The sequence below is a fragment of the Poecilia reticulata genome, chromosome 21 (genome assembly GCF_904066995.2).
Source record: "Poecilia reticulata chromosome 21, P_reticulata-male-v2, whole genome shotgun sequence".
NCBI classification, from domain to species: domain Eukaryota; kingdom Metazoa; phylum Chordata; class Actinopteri; order Cyprinodontiformes; family Poeciliidae; genus Poecilia; species Poecilia reticulata.
The window spans coordinates 20,762,501-20,783,368 of NC_088850.1; the positions used below are offsets into that span (position 1 = coordinate 20,762,501).

Below are 20,868 nucleotides of genomic sequence, written 5' to 3' on the forward strand. Positions count from 1 at the left end.
AAGAACAAAGCAACAAAACATGATTTCAAAGTCACATTGTAAATTCTAATTATTTGTATGGCACATTAGTTGCGGTTGCTATGGATTCGGTATGATTTCAGTAACAAAGTTTAATCACAAGATCATTTTTATTTTTGTGTCTTTTTAATATAAGAGGTTAAAGTTAGGGATCTAAATCAGTTAGAATTGAACCTCTTTATTTGAGTTAGCACATCTTTAAAAATCATGCTGATGCTATTACCAGCGTATTCTTTTTTTAAAAGATTTTCTGGTATGAAGCTGTTTTTTTTTTTTTTTAATCAAATTAGTCTTCCAAGGGCTCACCATGGATTTAGGAAGTAAAAAATAATAAACAGGAGGCGACAGAGATTCAGGCGTAGAGTTCAAGAAGAAAGGTTGTGGCCTAGAAAATTACATTAAATACCAAGAAAGATCCAATGAGAGCTCCAAAAGTCTGCGCAGTCTGGCAGATCAGAGAATGGCTGTTTGCTGTTTAACGTCAGCTGGTCGGCACGTTCTGAAAACAGAAGCCTATTAGCAAAGCACAACAGCAGGACACTTGGTCTGGTCTAGTGGTGGGGATAAAATCCAAACAGCTTTCATCCACTTTAGAGGACTCACAAATGTAACCGTTTACTAAAATCTCAAACAATCTTTTTAAGGAATACCTTAAAACATTAAAAAAACAAACTGTTTTCTTGATTCTGCTGTCAAATGCATAACAAGTCAGAAATTGGTCATTTGAATGCGGTACTTACAAACAGGGGCGCCGCCAGGAATCTTGGGCCCCCTGACAAAAAATTTGTTTGTGGCCCCACATGCAGGTGATGTTACAATTATTTTAGTCTATTTGACCCATAAAAAGCATCACAATTCTAAAGGCTTGTGTCTGCCTTGCTTTCCTTGGTTCAATACTGATAATTAGCACAATATTTACTTCTAATGAATTTAACATCCAACAGTCCACATCCAGTATGCAAGTAGGTTGCTTAAATTTTTGCTATTAGTTTTAGATACTGAAATGTCTCTCCCCATTAGCAACAGTCAAAAGCAACAGTCAAAATACACATAAACCAATCAAGACTTCTCAAAATGCTATGTAGTTGCATTTTATTCAAGCTGCAGTTAGGGTTGCCACCTTTCAGAAATCAAACTAAGGGACGCCCAACAAAATTGTACTCCAATCAGAGTAGCAAACCTTCAACATGTTTATACTTGAGTAGATTTATTTGAGCTTTAATGAAGTAGGTGTAAAATGTATTTAGTAAAAATCTACTCAAGTACTGAGTAATTGATCATAACACCTGATTTAATATTCAAAATGTGTCCTCAGACAACCGAAAATATAAAAGTTAAGTGAACATTCATTCTGGTATTAAAAATAGTATTACCAAAATATTTATACAAATAAGGAGTTAGGTTTGGAGGCTGGTTCTGGACCAAATGTACCATGAGGGTCAATGTAGTCAGTGTTTTTTTGTGGGGAGCACTTAAAAAAAGAATTAAACAAACAAACAAACAAACAAAAAAGAGCAATATATTTCAGAATTTAATATTCTGAGTCAAAGAGCCACTTGTGTCTCCAGATTCTTTAAATTGCCATTCATATTACTTTGGCTGATACTATTATATATTAAATAAACTATCATCCAAACTAAGTAAATAATCAATTCATAATAGTCTTTTAAAAGTGCAATAAGAAACTGAATCAATAATAAAAAGTTCTGTACCGTATCAACCTCAGGAAATGATTGAGGGATAAAGAGACGCGAACGGGTCTGCAGTTCCTCTCCTGATCAATTCTGTCTGATATCAATCACATCACACAGCAGCACACGGCACCACTATGGACACATTTTTAAATAATTGCCGGTTTAGCCTGGAATAAGACATTGTTTCCGACACAGTTTCAACGGTAACAATGACATCAGCAGTGATGACATCACTCTTTGATGCATCAAAGGAATCTCTCTCAAATGTAGCACACGCGGTTTTTTTCAGACCTGAAAACTTATAAGTTATGAAACTTCTCCATGGAGCTGTTGAAATTATTTGAAGGCACAGAATCAGCCCAGTACAGGTTCACATTCTCAGGTGAGAGAGACTCACCTAGTATAAAGTAAATTTTTCATTACTGGAATTACATTTATTAATTTAATCAAAGTAAGCCATTAATATGTGTGCATATATTCCATCTCAAGTCCAGAGCATGCTAGTTTTTTTGTTGCTTTTTCCACCATTAGATGATATGCATATAGCATAACATAAACAACATTATTCAGAGATGCAATAAGTTTCTAACAGCTGTGCAAATGATCTAATCGTCTGTTGATTTGCAGCAGTCCACGTTAACAGCAGATATAGAGGGCCCCAAAATAACATTTTTCTTAGTCCATATGGAGGCTTGGACTGGCAGCCCTGATGCCAACATCTCCAGAAAACATATTAAAGATTGTAGCATGTGTTACACGCACCAGGACTGGTGTCAGTGTAACAGATGGTGATTTTCTGTAAAAAGTACAGAACAGGTAGGAGTGATGAGGCAGAAACGGGTCTGCAGTGTTCCTCTCCTGATCCATTCTGTCTGATATCAATCACATCATACAGCAGCACACGGCACCACGATGGACACATTTTTTAAATAATTGCCTGTTTAGTCTGGAATCAGACATTGTTCAGCCTGGAATGTGCGTCTCTTCATTCACGTCTGTATTTCTGTCAGAGTTCTTCTAAGGACGGTGGAGTTTCGGGTCGAGGACATTTTAAAAGACAAGGGTTGATAGCAACCCACTGCGGCTGCGTAGTGTTCATCTCTAGACAACCATGGCAACAGCGTCGGACCGTAGCGATCCGGGGTTCCGGGCAGTTCGAGGGTCCTTTATCTCCCACCACCACAATTTAGCTGACCTTAATATTTCCTGTGTTTTATTTTGGTCACTATTGTTAACACTTAGTGTTGGTAAGTGTGTGGTAGGCGTGTCTGTTGGACATTTATAGAAATACGGAACAAATCACGTCCCGTATCAGTTCAATACGGGACGCAACATTTATCAAATAAGGGACGATTCTGTATTTTATGGACCGGTGGCAACCCTACCCTGTGTATTTCTGAGGTTTTTTCTTTCGGCTTCATAATGTTTGATAACAAAAGTTAAAACTTCTCAATGTTTGACATTGTCTAGCAAAATGTTTTTACGTCAGGCTACAATAGAATGTTCAGCTCCAATGATATCAAACACATCAGCTGTGATGTCATCACTCTATGATATCACAAGGGAATCTCTCTCTTGAATGTAGCTCACAGAGAGTGTTTTCTCAGAGTTGTTCCACAGTTCTATCGCGACAGATCACTCTTCAGATCACGTTCGAAATTTATCAAAAAGAGCCAAATATTGATTCCAGATATTACACGCCTTTCAGAGAAGTAAGAATTTACCAGAATATTGACATGAAGCAACAACAGATTGGTTGTGAACATGAAGCTTTTCCAACTGAGCTTTCATGGGTTGACATGATGGACCTTAACATCCAAGTCGACTACGACGCTCTCGTTTTCCCTTTGGAAGATGACAGCGGCAGCCCCATTGAGCCGGCAGATGAATCAGCAGAGGTCCAGGGGAAATCAAGTCCTTCTGGCGACTTGGAGAGTCCAACATCATTGGAAGTCAAGCAGAAAATGACTCCCTCTGCTACCTTCGAGATCACCACCTGAGTGGAAGATGTGAAAGAGACGAGCCAACATGTCAAAGATCTCACAAAGCAGGTAGACGATCTTAAAACAGAATTGTAGAGTAAGATTTTTGAACTCCATGAGGAAAGAGACAGAAGGATTGCATATCAGGCTGAAGTAAAATCACAGCAGGAGGAGATTCAAAAACTTCAAAAAATGTTGGAAAAAGAGCGCCACCTGCAAGTCAAACGTGACCATGGAAGAAATGTATAGAGATGTACACCAGAGATTACAGGTGTATCAAAGGTTTCTTGCTCTTCCAAAGTTACAACCGACAAGAGTATTCTTCAACAGCTGGACTACTTCAAGAGGGAGGCTGAAAAATACGCCTCCCGCAATAAAGGTCTGATAGAAGTTATGGTTGAAGAATATAGAATGAGACTGAAATATGAGGAGCAGCTCAAAAGTCACTCTGAGCAAGCGTCCAAATTCAAAGTATAGGAGGAAATAGTGAAATCTCTGCAGGGTCAGGTTGCAGACCTGAAGGTGGAGTTGAAACTTGCTCTGGAAAATAACCATCATAGAGTCTGCACCCAACCAGAGGTCTAAATTTCTAAGAAATTAATTGGTCTCTATAAATTGTCCTAAGGTGTGAATGTGTGCGTGCAAGTGTGTTAGATGATGGATGGATGAATATTTGTTAAAAATGTTTGACAGTAGAATATGAAACAGAGAATTTGTGAAAATCCCTCTGACTCTGCTGCTGTTGAGAAACAATCAGAACCAAAAGGTTTGGGCACTGCAGGCACTGGGAGCCCGAGTGGAGCAAGCACTGGGAGCCCGGGCGGAGCAGGCACTGGGAGCCCAGGCGGATTAGGCACTGGGAGCCCGGGCTGAGCAGGCACTGGGAGCCCGGGCGGAGCAGGCACTGGGAGCCCTGCTGACGAGCAGCGAACGCTGCTGACGAGCAGGAGTCTCAGGAGCGGGTGGCTGCTCGTCAGCAGCTAACACAGGAAACTACGTTAGCCTCTCACCGGCGGCAGCTCACCGGCAGCTGACTAGAGGAGCTGCACATCAGCAGCGAGCGCAGGAAACTCTGGAGCGGGCAGCTGCTTGTCTACAGGAAACGCAGGAAACTCTGGAGAGGGCGGCTGCTCGTCAGCAGCGAACGCAGGAGACTCTGGAGAGGGAGGCTGCTCGTCAGCAGCAAACCCAGGAATCTCTGGGGCGGGTGGCTGCTTGTCAGCAGAGAACGCAGGAATCTCTGGAGCGGGTGGCTGCTCGTCAGCAGCGAACACAGGAAACTCTGGAGTGGGTGGCTGCTCGTCAGCAGCGAACGCAGGAATCTCTGGAGCGGGTGGCTGCTCGTCAGCAGTGAACGCAGGAGACTCTGGAGCGGGCGGCTGCTTGTCTACAGGAAACGCAGGAGACTCTGGAGAGGGCGGCTGCTCGTCAGCAGCGAACGCAGGAGACTCTGGAGCGGGCGGCTGCTCGTCAGCAGCGAACGCAGGAGACTCTGGAGCGGGCGGCTGCTCGTCAGCAGCGAACGCAGGAGACTCTGGAGCGGGCGGCTGCTCGTCAGCAGGAAACGCAGGAGACTCTGGAGAGGGCGGCTGCTCGTCAGCAGCGAACGCAGGAGACTCTGGAGAGGGCGGCTGCTCGTCAGCAGCAAACGCAGGAATCTCTGGGGCGGGTGGCTGCTCGTCAGCAGCGAACGCAGGAATCTCTGGAGCGGGCGGCTGCTCGTCAGCAGCGAACGCAGGAAACTCTGGAGTGGGTGGCTGCTCGTCAGCAGTGGACACAGGAAACTCTGGAGCAGGTGGCTGCTCGTCAGCAGTGAACGCAGGAGACTCTGGAGCGGGCGGCTGCTTGTCTACAGGAAACGCAGGAGACTCTGGAGAGGGCGGCTGCTCGTCAGCAGCGAATGCAGGAGACTCTGGAGCGGGCGGCTGCTCGTCAGCAGCGAACGCAGGAGACTCTGGAGCGGGCGGCTGCTCGTCAGCAGCGAACGCAGGAGACTCTGGAGCGGGCGGCTGCTCGTCAGCAGCGAACGCAGGAAACTCTGGAGCAGGTGGCCGCTCGTCAGCAGCGAACACAGGAAACTCTGGAGTGGGTGGCCGCTCGTCAGCAGTGGACACAGGAAACTCTGGAGTGGGTGGCTGCTCGTCAGCAGTGGACACAGGAAACTCTGGAGCAGGTGGCTGCTCGTCAGCAGTGGACACAGGAAACTCTGGAGTGGGTGGCCGCTCGTCAGCAGTGAACACAGGAAACTCTGGAGTGGGTGGCTGCTCGTCAGCAGCGAACACAGGAAACTCTGGAGTGGGTGGCCGCTCGTCAGCAGTGGACACAGGAAACTCTGGAGTGGGTGGCTGCTCGTCAGCAGCCAACGCAGGAATATCTGGAGAGGGCGGCTGCTTGTCAGCAGCGAACGCAGGAATTTCTGGAGAGGGTGGCTGCTCGTCAGCAGCAAACGCAGGAGACTCTGGAGCGGGCGGCTGCTCGTCAGCAGCGAACGCCGGAATTTCTGCAGAGGGTGGCTGCTCGTCAGCAGCAAACGCAGGAATCTCTGGGCCGGGTGGCTGCTTGTCAGCAACTAACGCAGGAGACTCTGGAGCGGGCGGCTGCTCGTCAGCAGCGAACGCCGGAATTTCTGCAGAGGGTGGCTGCTCGTCAGCAGCAAACGCAGGAATCTCTGGGCCGGGTGGCTGCTCGTCAGCAACTAACGCAGGAGACTCTGGAGCGGGCGGCTGCTTGTCAGCAGCGGACGCAGGAATCTCTGGAGCGGGCGGCTGCTCGTCAGCAGCGAACGCAGGAATCTCTGGGGCGGGTGGCTGCTCGTCAGCAACGAACGCAGGAATCTCTGGAGAGGGCGGCTGCTCGTCAGCAGCGAACGCAGGAATCTCTGGAGCGGGCGGCTGCTCGTCAGCAGCGAACGCAGGAATCTCTGGGGCGGGTGGCTGCTCGTCAGCAACTAACGCAGGAGACTCTGGAGCGGGCGGCTGCTCGTCAGCAGCGAACGCAGGAATCTCTGGAGAGGGTGGCTGCTCGTCAGCAGCAAACGCAGGAATCTCTGGGCCGGGTGGCCGCTCGTCAGCAACTAATGCAGGAGACTCTGGAGCGGGCGGCTGCTCGTCAGCAGCCAACGCCGGAAACTCTGGAGCTGGTGGCTCCAGCTCCAGAGTTTGGATGAGCAGCACCACATGAGATTGTGATTGACAGCATTAAAACTCTACTGCCACTGACCGGTTGTTTTTAGCACTGGGAGAAGGCAGAGGAAATACATTTTTCACAGATTACCTCTCATACCATACTGTCACAATATAATGACAGTTTTAAAAATATGTGAAAAAAATATTTATATAAAAGTGACATAATGCAGCTTTAATTTCACTCAGGGAGAACAAGACGTGGGTTAGAGCTGCTGATGACTGACTCATCTGTCGTTAAGTGGTAAAAGGTGCCAAGGACGTTAAATATATGAATATGTTGGTAATTTTTTTCCTTAATTCATTAAAGGCTAGTGAAATGGAGGCAAACAATAGTTTGTAGCTAAGCTAATTATGCTAAATGGTTGATGTTGATAATCTCACACAGTCTACTCACCTCTCTTGGAGAAAAACTGGGTTATAAATTAACACTCTTGCCTTTTTCTCTCTCTCTCCCTCTTTTTTTTTGAAAACCTGATTTTATAACTTTTCTTAGCAGCATAGTAACTGACACAAATTGTTCGTGTCTTCCACTGACGTCACTTGGAGACTCTTGAGTTTACATTAGAATCAGATACTGACGTTTGTGTTGTTTCCATGTGCTCTTCCAGTGCTTTACACTGAGTGCAACACAAGGCTTTTTTTCTCTTGCTATGCCCCAACAAATGGAAGCCCTGTGTGGAGAGCCATATAACCCGTTAAAGGGGCAGTATTATATGTTTTCCAGGCGCACAGTGCCATTGTATAGCTCAATCATGCAACTGTTAACTTCAGTTGTTAAAAAAGATCTATCAAATGTGACTTTAAATACATTTTATCTTGTTATTTAACGCCTTAAAATTGTGCCTCCGTCCCTTTAAAAGCTCCTGCTCTTTATTGATGAAGTCGATTTTACATAATACTGCCCCTTTAAGACCATCACAAACTGAAAGCTTCAGTGATTATGTCACTCTAAACATTAAGACAATACCAGTTCAGCTTTGATTAAGCTAATGGCTCCACTGTGAAAGCAAACACAAAAAAAGTACGAAAAGACCAAAAACTTCAGAGCTAAATGTGTTAAATTCTGTCCTCTCTGCAGGCGCGTTAGGAGGAAACAGTTCCTGTTCCTCAGGGAGACAAAAAGCCTTTTCATCAAACTACACTGATGACATTTAGAAACTGCGCATCCTCACATCTGCCTGGGCACCTTTTAGATTCTGACTCGCCCAAATGTAAATGTTGACATATTACTCAACGTTTTCCACGCTCACTGCAGGAGCTTTTTAAAATCTCCAAGAAACAGTGAAAGGAGGAACAAGGAATTTACTGTGGCCTGAACTTCTTGGTGACACAGTGTGGCCCCTGTTCCGTACACAGGACTTTACAGAAGTATTCATTCTCTATCAAATTTTTTTCACAGTAAAACTGTCTTTTATGTAATGTTAAGTTTTTTTTCTAACATCTTTTACAAATTAAAATCTTAACTCGCATTCAGTAAGTACTACATTTATTTTAGGGTTGGGCTGCACAATGTAATGCAAATAAATCGTCAGTGTAATATCAGTTTATGCAATTTTCATATTCAAAAGAACTGTTTGGAGCACAACAGTTGTAGGCTAATATATTCCAAGTGTTATGAACTTGCATGTTTCATGCTAACATCCTGTTTAGCTGACACTGGATACCGATGCTAAAGGTCACAGATTGTTGGAAACCCCCAGATGAGGAAGAGAGAGAAGAAGAAATAAGGAAACTGATAATGTTATCATAATATTTACTGATATCATCACTAGATTTTCTAGTATTGTGCAGCCCTAACAATTAGAATAACTGTCATTTACACAAAAAAAACACATAACATTACAAAAGGGAGTTCAGAATTGAAAAAGTTCAGGGTGTGTGAATACTTTTGCAAAGTCATCCAAATGTAATTTTTGTAACGGAGATCAAAACAAGTTCATGTTGCGATTAGCACAGCACCCCGGCCTTTAGCCAAGCATAGACATCAGCAGAGGAAAGAGTGGTTTTCAAAGGCGAACTCAGGGAGGGCCAACATTGGATTTTGTCTTTGTATTTGCTCTCACATCCAGGGTTTCAATGTTAATATTATTATAGGTGGGAGGTGGGGGGAACCTGAAGTCACCTTTGGCTAACAACAACAAAGTCGTCCACATTAAGATTATTTCAATCCCCATCCAGGGAGTAGATTAGCACAGACGGAAACCAAGGTTTGGGTGTCCTTGCATGGGGCCACCACTGGTCATGCTCAGCTCTAACTTTTGATTTCCTTTTCATTATCTACTTCTGCGACGGATAGACCACAGCTACTGAAATGGAGGCCATTGTGAGGTATAAGTGTTGAAAAGCTGTGTAAAGCAGCTATATTTAAAAAATGCAATCTACATCTTTCCTTACAGGTAATTGAAGGAACATAGCACAGGAGAACATAATAAAATATCTACCAATAATAAGGTCAGTCAGAATCCAATGTAATGTTTCTGGGTTATAAAAATGTGATCGCCACCTTTTGCTAATTCTTACATCTCTAAACCTCAATAAACAGGAAGGCAAGATTATCATCTCCACATCTTCCCTGTCTCACCCCCCCCCCAACGCCCTCCCACTTACTCGAGATTGTCTCTAATTACTAATAATTACTTATTCATCACCACATAATGATGTTTTCTGTGTTTGCTGTCATGTCATTAATAATTCCGACATCTGTGAAGGCATCCCTGATGCCAAATGAATGATGCATTATGTTTTTCAAGGAAAGGTCTTGCTACTTTTACCTAAACAATCCCAAACTTTTAACCTTCATCTGTTAAAACATTGAAACCCTGCGGTGAGAGAGTTCAGATTACCTGCATGCAGGACACAAATGAAGAAACATAAATGGCTGTTGTTAACTTGTGCTTAATTAATCAACTGGATTGCAGTGCTTTTCAAAGGCTTTCATTTTGTGACATGGCAACCACAAACTCTAATATGTTTTATTGAGATTTTATTAGCTTAACCAATACAAAGTGTCCCACAGTGTTAAGTGGTTATTGAAAAGGTAAAAAAATAAGTTATTTGCCTTCAGTCAGAGGCTTCTGTACATTTGTTGCAAGATTGACTGCTACTGGATATCATTTTCTGCCCACAGCATCACTATCAACTCTTTGAAGATGCTTTATATGAATTAGGACATTTAATTTGGGATTAAGAGTTGTGCCACTTGGCCCTTCACAAAAACCAGCTGTAAATCCGGTTTACCCAACATAATACGAGTTCATTAATTTTCACAGCTCCCCACCTAAGTATTCTGAATCACGTTTATAGCTCTATGTGAACTAGTTTGTGTTTATTCATGTTAGGTTTGAAATTAAGTTTAAAACTTGACATGCACGTCATGGCGTCATTTACGAATTAGCATCTTCATTATGTAATTGCTCAATATTTGTAACACAAGACTTTGTTAGCTCATTTGTTGTAAATGCTTGCATAATTTGAATTGAAAATGTCTGAAACCCAAGACAGTTGCTCTCCTTCACATGTTTTAGGCTCCAATGGCCTTTATGCGTCAGGAAGGTGAGTGAGGAAACATTTGGAAGAGGACTTGAACACGACGGCCACATGGGTGGCGCGCGCTACCCCTGCATTGCCACTGTGCCAACGTCTTAATGTTTTTGTGCCCAAAAAGCAATATAATCCCAAAATTTTTACTGTCATTGCTCCATTTAGATATTTTTTTTTGTTCTTGTTATTATTACGTTTTTTGTTTTTGTTTACGTCCTCACAACAAAATCTTAATTCTGAGTAGGGTCCGAGTACCGGTTTGCTATCCAATTTTTTGTTTTGGTTACGTCAAGCTAATGTGTTTTTTTTTCTTTTTTTTTTCTTTTTAATCCATCCATCCATTCATTTTCTTGCACCCTTGTCCCTCAGTGGGGTCGGGAGGGTTGCTGGTGCCCATCTCCAGCTAACGTTCCGGGTGAGAGGCGGGGTCACCCTGGGCAGGTCGCGGGTCTGTCGCAGGGCAACACAGAGACACACAGGACACACAACCATGCACACACACACTCACACCTAGGGGCAATTTAGACAGACCAATTAACCTGACAGTCATGTTTTTGGACTGTGGGAGGAAACCGGAGTACCCGGAGAAAACCCACGCATGCACAGGGAGAACATGCAAACTCCATGCAGAAAGACCGGGGCCGGGAATCGAACCCAGAACCTTCTTGCTGCAAGGCAACAGCTCTACCAACTGCGCCACTGTGCAGCCCATTTTTTATTTCAAGCTAAAAAAAACAACACCAAAAAATCTGAAGTGCCTAAATGTACCCGGAACGAGTTGGTAGGTAGGCAGGTAAGTTAACATTTCCTGTATCTACTAAAACTACTAAAAGATGACTCTGCCTCGTGTCTGATATTAATATCCTGGTGTAACAAGAACAATCCTTCAGTATTTGCTGTCAACTCCAACCCCAACATCTCATCAAATAGGTTTCCACGCTAGTGATGCAGCGAGAAACATTTCAAATTAAAATACAAACCAAACAGCAGGAATGCAGTAATGTCATCAACAACCCCAGAGTGAAATCAAGGTGAGATTGTTTACATTTTTCCGGATTCCCTTGGCAAAGTTTGAGTCAGGCTCACGAGAGTCAAGTGGTGAGCTGCTGCCACCTAGAGGTTGAGCTTCTTAATGCATGTTGAGTAACCACAGATAAACTTTAAAAATGTATCTTTTGTAGATTGAAATAATTAAACATGAACAATGGGATCTTGTCGTTGATTTTAAAATGGTATACTATAATATTAGCACGTAATTAATATATGACTTCAGATAGACGTTAATAGCAATCACTCAGATGGACATGTTTGAGTTGAAATGTATTCAGCTGTGTCCAAAATAGGTTTGCCATGTGTCAACAGTATTATTTTTCATTATGTTGGTGATTCTCTGTTGTGTTAGCATAAATCAGTGGAGACAGAATAGTTCACTCACAACAACAAGGGAAAGACATATATACCTGCAACTTAAACTTAAAAATATATATAGTAGAATGTTCATATTTTCTTGCTGAAACAATATTTAATCACTGTTTTCCACCCATCTGTCTGGTGGGATTAGGAGATTTAAATCTTCCCCTTGCTGTGATAAAGTATTTATTCTCACAGTGTGTTTGGTCGAACCGCCTGCAGCCATCTGTTTACAAAGTGAATGAAAGGCGTGATTAAAACACGTTTTCCTCCTAATCTCGCTGCAGTGTGAGCTTGTGTGGAACATCTTTGATTTGACTTGATTGAGTGTCGCAGTGAACCCACTACTGCAGTGGCAATAACAGTGACTCACCTCCAGGTGTCAGGTTTGGACAGTATCAGATAAAGCTGTTCAAATATTGCTTCATAAACGAAATCCTTCCTTTTCAACTCCAAAGATTGAACAACAAAACAACAAAAAGGTATTTGATTTAAATTTGAACATTTTTCATCATCCCCTTTGAATGCATACACCAATTAAAGTGGATTTAAATGGGAAATATGCAAAAACTTTACTGTCATAAATCATAAATCAAATGTTTATTTGTTCAAGTTTTGCTTTGATAGATAACAAGCTATTTTTTAAGAAAAAAGCAGCATAGAAATACTTACAAACCTGTAAAGCAGGAATAAGTACGAGGAGTAAACAAAAATAAATAACTAAAACTTTTCTGTTTTGACAATGTTTTAGTGTAAAAACATTAACTTCATCAAAAATCTATGAAAAAAAAAACCCTGAGGGAATGTTGGAGTTTTTGTGTGCAGACATGTCAAAACATTAGGTAGGTTCATTACATTTCTTTTATTTAGATGAATGTAAATAACAGCGTAATTTGTCACCAGTGTTAGAGGACATATAATTACTATTATTAATAATTATTATATTTTATTCTAAATCCTGATTTATTTAAGAAGCCCAAAAAGTTCTTCACAGCACTTCAGTAAGGACATCATTTAATGTATAGCCATTGGGCAAAGAAAGTGAAAAACTCATTTTAAGTGGCCCATTTTGCTCTGTTCCCAAATTTGACCAATCAGAGATGAGGAGGCGGGATTTAGTTGTCTCGCGGTGGCCCAGCAGAGGGAGGGGAGGATTCTCAGTCAGTTGTTGTCTGTTGCTGTTGGGGACACAGCGAGTTGAAAAGGTTTGTGTGTGTGTGCGTGTGTGTGTGTGCGAAAAGTGTGAACTTCCTAAACTAAACCATACCACTCCACGCTTCTCCGCCTACTTCAGCGAAAATACTACCCAGTGGGACCAACACCAACAGGTGAGTTCACCCTATATTTTCATGTTCCCAGGGCTTTAGCTTGATTTGAGTTAGAACCAAGTTGTCTTTCCCTGTGAAATCAGTGACTGTCAAACGAGCTCCCAGAAGATGGGTTACGGCAGGGAGGAAGCGCTAACAATGCTAGGCAACTTTCAGTACTAACTATATGGAGGAATTTTTTTACGCTGTATAATTATGTCGCGGTTAAAATATGAAATGACCCGGTATTCATCCCGTTACGTGTCCATTTTGAACCTTTTTCTCTCTCTATTAAACAGCAGCACTGCTAGCAGCTAGCCCGCAAACTTAGCTTGTTACTCTTCGGGTAAATTCCACTTTTCTCCTCTATTTTCCTTTTTATGGAAACATTTAGCCAGCTGTTTACAGCTTTGTTACGACTGGCTGAATTAGTCGCCGTGGGAAAAACTTTGGGACTCGAGTGTGCAATAACTTATAAGGGTTTACTAACAGTTTTACAACCGCAACCTGACAGCGTAGCATCATACTTTCACAGGCAGGTGGTTCATAGTGAAGTACTTTGCACTGCTGGACTATGTCAATGTCATAAATCAGAACAAAACCTATGTATAGCTTCACTTTACCTTAGCTGCTATCATTAACTCTAGGACTAGTTTAGTCAGTCTTGCACCACTTTGTTTTGTCTCTGAGGTGATGAAAATAAACTCCTTCAAGTTAGCCCTGTTGCTTGTACGAGAACTAGGTCACATGGAAACTTTGAACTGCAGCCTGGATGGGTGCTTAACCAAGAAACTGGTGCCCTCTGATTGGTTTCAGTGGATTGAACTGGCGCTCTTTTGTTCAAGAGGACATACAGCAACAGCTGCACTCCCCAGTAACAACAAACGTATGAGTGTGTTTTCCCACGTGTGTGTGTGTGTGCGCGCGCGCGCGTGCGTGTGTGCGTGTGTATGTGGTGTCGTGTTTTAGTCAGAATAGGGCTTGCAGGGTGTATTCGCAGCATGCCTGGCACGCCAACTGAACTCAAGGTGCTGTTAAACATGCAGAACAATAGCTGGTGTGGATGAATCCTGATCTCTGCTGGAACGCGCTGCCTTGTTTTGCATGTTCGTTGGACAGATTAGCCTAGTTGTGTCTCTTGGCATTTACGTGGGCACTAGGGACCCATAGGCAGCGCTTACTGCGTTCTACTGATGCAGCGTAGAGCAGCCGGTGGGGGACCATTCAAACGAGCAAGAACATGTCATTTACAAGTTTGCTTTGGCAGGACCTGAACGCAACGTGTGTGTGTTTGCGCGCGTGTGTGTTTGTGTGTCCCCGAAGATTGCATTTTGTATGTGACTGTGCAAACTTTTCTTCTTGTTGCAGAAAAACAGGATATGGTCTCGAGCACAGCATTTATCTGTGGCATTTTTCGCCTTGTGGCTTTAACCTGTCTGAGTCTGGTGCACAGGAAAGCCTTTGTGTTGCAGCGCAATGTATATTGTAGTATTTTACCACTGACTGACGCAAAAAAAAAAAAGAAGAAGCAAATTATAGATCTGACAAACAAAAGAATGATTTTACTCTAATTTCTGCAAAAACAAATAGCCATCACTCCCATTAGAAGAAAACCAGCATGCACCTGACACAAGGCCAGCAAGCTAGTGTTGATACTTCCCTTTGATGTGGGGAAATGCTTTTTCTGCAGCTATTTGGTTCAGATTACAAAGAAGGCATCAAACTACTGAAATCTGCTATTTTAGACTGCCAACGGAGCTGGAAGGAGAAATGTGATATTTGCTATAAAGCTGTTCCTAAACTTTTAAGTGAAACTGCTGGAAGCAGCAGTTTTCATTTGTAGAAATCTAGCTGTATGTCAACAGATACAGTATGATGCTGCGATTGAGGTCTCACGGTGAGAGAACCAGATGATGCAAGTGAAACCATAAGATTTATGTAGAATAAGCTGCTCAAAGCCTCAATAAACCAGTGTCCTCTTTGTTGCCTGTACCAAGGTGATTTTTTTTTCAGTGTTGTTTTTATGTTCTTGCGTTGTAGGCCTGTTGCAATAAACAATAAACCAATAAATTGGATGATAGATTATAATGAGCTCTGTCATTTCCATTTGTAATGTTTCTTATTTTTCTTTAGTCTTCAGTCCATTGTGATTTTGTCTCAACTTGCTCTTTTTTGAAGGACAGTTTTGTTTACAGAGACTTCATAATTCATTTTGTTTGTTGCTTTTTTGTTGTTGTTGCTATTTTGGATATTTAAAATGTCTTCCAGTTCCAGTGATAAATCTTCATTAGAATTTAAAGTTTATTGGCTTTTGAGAATGTGTTCTTGCGTTATTATGCCATTACCATTATATTACTTGAAAAAAGTCTCAAAACAACAATATTATCATTTATTGCAATAACTTCTGGGACAATATAGTAGAAAGCAAAATGTGTTTTTTGACTGGTCTACTTAATTGTAGACCTGTCAAGTAAGTAGACCTTTGAGAACATTTTGTCAAATGTGTTTGTTTTTTTTAAAATAATAAAAAAAACAACTAATTCCTGTATATTTACACTGCCATGAATTGTGGTAATGTTGATTAATGTGCACTGTCCTAAACAAATTAAATAAATCGATTTCTGCCAGACCCCGCCTCTCGCCCGGAACGTTAGCTGGAGATGGGCACCAGCAACCCTCCTGACCCCACTGAGGGACAAGGGTGTAAGAAAATGGATGGATGGATTTTTGCCAGTTTCAGTATTTGGCAAGTTCATTCAGCGTGTGTTCACTGTAGGCTCAGGGTATTTATGTTTTGATGCAAACTTTGCTTTTTTTTCTAATTTTACAGGTTGTATTTCGTCCATAACTTGTTTTTGTGAGTATTATGGGAAAAGAAATGACACACCGATAATCAACTGACCGATAAATTGATCTTAATATTAAGTAATCAGCTGATATTTATGTGAAACCGATCTTATCTACTTCAGCAAATATCTGAAAACCAGCAATGTAAACAATAGTCATCCCACTGTTGCCAACATTGTGATTTTTGTCCACACATTTGGCAACTTTTCAGATAAAAACAAAATCAGTATCGGCCAAAAATGGACTCGGCTGGTCAGGCTTTTTTAAAGATCAATGATCGGCCAGAAAATTGCAATGGCTGCACCCCTATAAAAAATGGCATGCAGCCTTTAAAGTCAAGACCGAATTTAAACTAAACAAACTGTTAGAGTTTTAGTATTCATACCCCTTTAACATGTCCACATTGGATCAAATTACAATTATTACATTTCATGTGCTTAATATAATGGTAATGGCATAATAATGCAAGAACACATTCTCAAAGTTCAATAAACTGTTTGACACTCCAAAATAAAATCTAGTGGTTTCCAATAACAGGATCCGAAACGGTGGGTAACCTCTCAATACAACTGAGGTATCCTTTTGTTTTTCACTTCACAAATATATACTACTGTTGTCCTGTCACATCAAACCCCAATAAAATACACATTGCTGCTGAAACGTCACACAGTGTGAGAAAATCTACTGGATTTGCAATGTTTTTGCGAACTTCAGCATGTCCATAAATTCCTCTGATGTGCTGTCTTTCGTGCCCTTATCAGCTTCTAATCAGCCTGTTGTATATTCCCCAATGATCGCTGCTGACTCAGCCAACGCTGCCATCTGGGCTGGACAAGGGGAAAAAACATTTTAACACCCTCACTAGAGAGCCGCTAACAGATTTTGTGGGTGTGTAACAGACACAATCCAGAAAAGGTGTGAAAAACAATTTTACACTCCCTAGGAGTAGCCTAAAAGGCTTCAGGACAAGTGATCACCATGAATTATTTCATTACATTTTTCTAAAACCAAAGCTATTTTAGAAATGGCTTATATTTTAGAGACTGCATTATCTTCAAAAGCTCCAGCTGTGCTAATACAAAGAGTAGAACCAGCTTTGTATCTGTTAATCACTTCTCTGCTTTGACTGGAAGTTAGCATAACCATTCATTCAAGGTTATCACCCTCCACTGGAAAAGCTCGCCACCTTCACGAGCCCAAGTCTTAAAAGCTTAAAAATGTTTTTACCACTTAAATCCCTGAAGGTTCAATGTTCACCAGCATTAATGTTTCACAGCTTCCTGGGTTTTTTTTTTTTTTAATTTTTTATTTTCCTCAAAATAATGAGTTATTTGTCTGTCGTGGACCAAGGCTGCGTTGCTGTGAAATACCAACCCCAAGCTCTTCCTGTTTTACCCCAAACTAGCCGTCTGCCTGCCGCTTTATTTGTCATTGAGAACAAGTGTGTGTACAACAGTGCTGCCTTGTGACCCTGCACACTTCCCACTCACGTTTCACTTTTTATGCTCACATCCTGTCAGGTCGGCGGCTGCTCTCTGTGAGTCTGCTGTACGGCTTTGATAAACTCTGCCTGGCTGTTCTAGGTTCTGTTTGTTAGGTGTAGATTGCCTCTCCGCTGTTAATGCATTTCTCCTTTTTATAATAATAATTTTGAAAGAATGTTGGGAGTTGTTTTTTTTTTTACTTGCCACTTTACAAAACATTCTACAACCCTGTCGTCTAGTCTACATATAACACTGCATTGCTATAGTTTACACATCAACATCTTATTCAACATATAACTTATTTTAAAAATTGGTGCGAGGCAATATTGGCTTAATTGGAAAGCTTATTCCTCAATTACGTCAAGAAGAAAAATAGCAATGTGTCAAATCTCTGGCAATATAATTTTTTTTAATTAAATCAAACGTCAAGTGCTTTTATTGTGGAGAACTCAACATTAATTAACAGGGGTGCACAGATTGCAGTTTTCTGGACGAGCACCGATCTCTAAAAAGCCTGATCTGCCGATACTACTTTTGTTTTTCTTTTTGTCTAAGAAGTTGATAAATATAACACTTCACATCCAATGCCAGATCCTTCAAATTTAAGTAGATTGGGGCCAATTTAAATAATTAAACATTAATATAATTAACCAAATTGCTGTGCATTGTTTTTTTTGTTGTTGTTTTGTCTTACTCCAATGTATTGAGTCAATGAAAGCACACCTATGATTTCAGAACAATCAGTACAAGAAGTGCTTTTATTTAGAAAAATGAGGCACATGTTTATTTAGTTATGAAATTATTTGAAAAAAGTTATTTCTTACACAGTTTCTGAGACGTCCCTGTGGTTGGTAGCCATGAAGCTACAGCTAATATGAAAGTGTTGTTCTAAACTAGAGCTGTGACATTAACACACTGATTTTGATTTATTGTTACAAGAAAAATAACACGTTAAAAATTGAACGCATTTAATCGCTATCTAAATAACTGATAACTGATATCTGATATCGTGAATGCAACACAAGTGAAAATAAACTGCAGTGAGCGTTAGCGTCACTGATGGCGTTTTCTATAGATGGCCAGCATTTAAAATCTAAAGCCAGAAAATAGCTGTGGTGTAACGAGGCGTCCCGACTAGGCGAAAGGGGAAATAAAACAGCTGAAAATGTGTTGGCGTTGCCACGACAACATGCTTTCAATCCAGAAAGTTTACCTGTTTTTTACTTTGTTGCCTTTTGGTTCAGACTGGGGGATGAGGTGTTGAGAAAAATCCACTAAATATAGTGTGTTTAAAAATCACATTTCCTCTAAAATACCAGTTTAAGTCGATGTTTTTAAACTCGACTCACCATCTCTACATCGTGCCAGAGAGAGTTAATACTGGTAGCAGAAAAGTTCTCCATATGGCAGTTTGCATAGAAATGCCCAGAGCATCATGCTTTCTGGGACACTGGAAACTTGGAAAGTCACAGGAGGAAAAGCTTGATTAGACTGTAATCTGGATTTGGGCTATGCTTATCTGTTCATTCTTTGCATTTCTGTCATGCCCAAAAAGTCAGTGCTGCACACCACAGTTTTTGCTCTCAAGTCTTGCTTTGCTGACCTGCTGTGTGCTACTTGAACAGCGGAAGGTGTGTCACTTCTGCTCTGTGATTTCCACTTCTGTGTTTATCACCGCTACACAATGGTGAGAGACGCAAATATGCAATAATTTGCGTCAAATTTTAGCTTGAGTAGTTGACAGAAATAATCAGCTTGTTCTGTGTTACTATTTTTGGTTAGTTTTCACTCAAAAAATAAAAAGGTCTGAGTTTTTATGTTGTTTTTTTTCTTTTTGCATTTATTCTGCATGTCTACAGCTACATCAACCTAGAAATGTGTTCTTTATTGTTTATTGCAGTAAGATTACTCAGTAATATTATGACATTCGGGACACCCGTCACACTTTAGCAAGACGTAAGGCAGAACAATATGACAACAGATTGGGTTGGGCACACAGTTTTGAAACTAATTCTTTGTGAGGCAATTCTGCAAAGTTATTGCTTCAATGTAGAACCTAATTAAAATTAATCTGTTTGATGATTAGGATTTATAAGGAGTGGTTCCTGGACTGATTCTTAATTTAATTTGATACTAGTTTAACACTGAACATGCCTTATGCACTATTAGTTCTCTGCTGTCCAGGTTCCTTTTCTGTCACATTGTGTGCTGTTTTCACCTTGTGCAAGCACCTCATTTTGTAACTAAGTGTTGGTAACCACCCAGGCAGGGATGCTAAATTTATAGTGGCCACCCCAAAAGCTGCATTTGTGTGTGTGCGCGTGTGTGTGTGTGTGTGTGTGTGTGCGTGTGTGTGTGTGTGTGTGCGTGTGTGTGTGTGTGCGTGTGTGTGTGTGTGTGTGTGTGTGTGTGTGTGTGTTAAAAAAAAAAAAACGGGAAAAAAAAAAGGTGATTATAGTGACCCAACAGCAGAGCCAGTGTTTGTGGAACGTTGTGACTTGGTTTGTTTTGAAAAGAACCACCTCTGTTTGCCCTCCGCTAAATGTACAGTTTGGTTCATTATCTATAATAACGCGGCAGCAATTTTCTTGAGTTTTAAACTGTTGAACTTATTTAACACAGAAATCTGGATTCAAATTCAAATACATTGCAGCACATCAAGCTGATAGTTTTAACTACCTTGCCTTCTTTAAAAGGTAAGGTGGTTACCTTTTACGGAGGGTAAAATTTTCTAAATATTCAGTAGGAATATTTTTGCTGCAATAGTCTTATTAGGATTGCAGACTACCTATATTATTGTATAAGTCAGGTACATGAAGGCTACTGGAAGCACTATTTGACAGTTTCAGACAGAGAATTGCCCCCTCACACTGCTTCTCTCACCTGCTTGTCCTCACCTGGTGTCCTCACCTGCTTCTCTTAAGGGGGTTATTTTTCTTTTTAACATTAGCAATCCTGAAATTGTCCTTCTGTCACACAGTGTGAGACAGGGACGTCTCACACTGAGTGAAGGAGGGGATGTCAGTGCAAAACAAATACCTGAGGCAAGGGCTGAAAGAAAGGAAGTAAATCTTTCATTAATTAAAACTGACATGCTTTTGGAAATTCATTAAACATCAAACTATCTGTAGCAATGTACAACTCCCCACCCTGAAATTATTAGAATAACATAACATACTTATTCAATGTTTTAAAAATCCCATGTGAAAATTAAAACATATTCACTAATATGAGATTCCTTTAGAATATAAACAGGCCCGCCGCTGAAATGTTGCTGAAATGGTTTCACTTTACCGACATGATTGTAGGAGAGAAAAGAAAATTTCCCTGGAATCCTTCTTAATCTGTTGTCCTCTAGATGGCATCTAATAGTTGGTAGACTCTGTTCGATTGGGGACAAA

General features: G+C 41.3%; 1 protein-coding gene and 1 long non-coding RNA gene across 4 annotated transcripts in view; one reads left to right on the forward strand and one right to left on the reverse strand.

The window, feature by feature from the left end:
- LOC103457786 (uncharacterized) lies at positions 1-7,533 on the reverse strand. Its single transcript, XR_014085677.1, has 3 exons — positions 7,274-7,533; positions 1,731-3,708; positions 1-517 (listed from the first exon to the last, which is right to left on the reverse strand). It is a non-coding gene; the product is annotated as an uncharacterized LOC103457786 (long non-coding RNA).
- A 5,453-nt stretch (positions 7,534-12,986) lies between these two features.
- The window catches only part of fam49a (family with sequence similarity 49 member A), a 32,354-nt gene continuing 24,472 nt past the window's right edge, over positions 12,987-20,868 (forward strand). For 2 of the 3 annotated variants that reach the window (XM_081602309.1, XM_008398193.3), the window contains exon 1: positions 12,988-13,157. The gene's annotated coding sequence lies outside the window, so the exon portion shown is untranslated. Of the gene's footprint in view, positions 13,158-20,868 lie in introns of all 3 variants that reach the window. The other variant, XM_008398191.3, reaches the window with a different exon arrangement.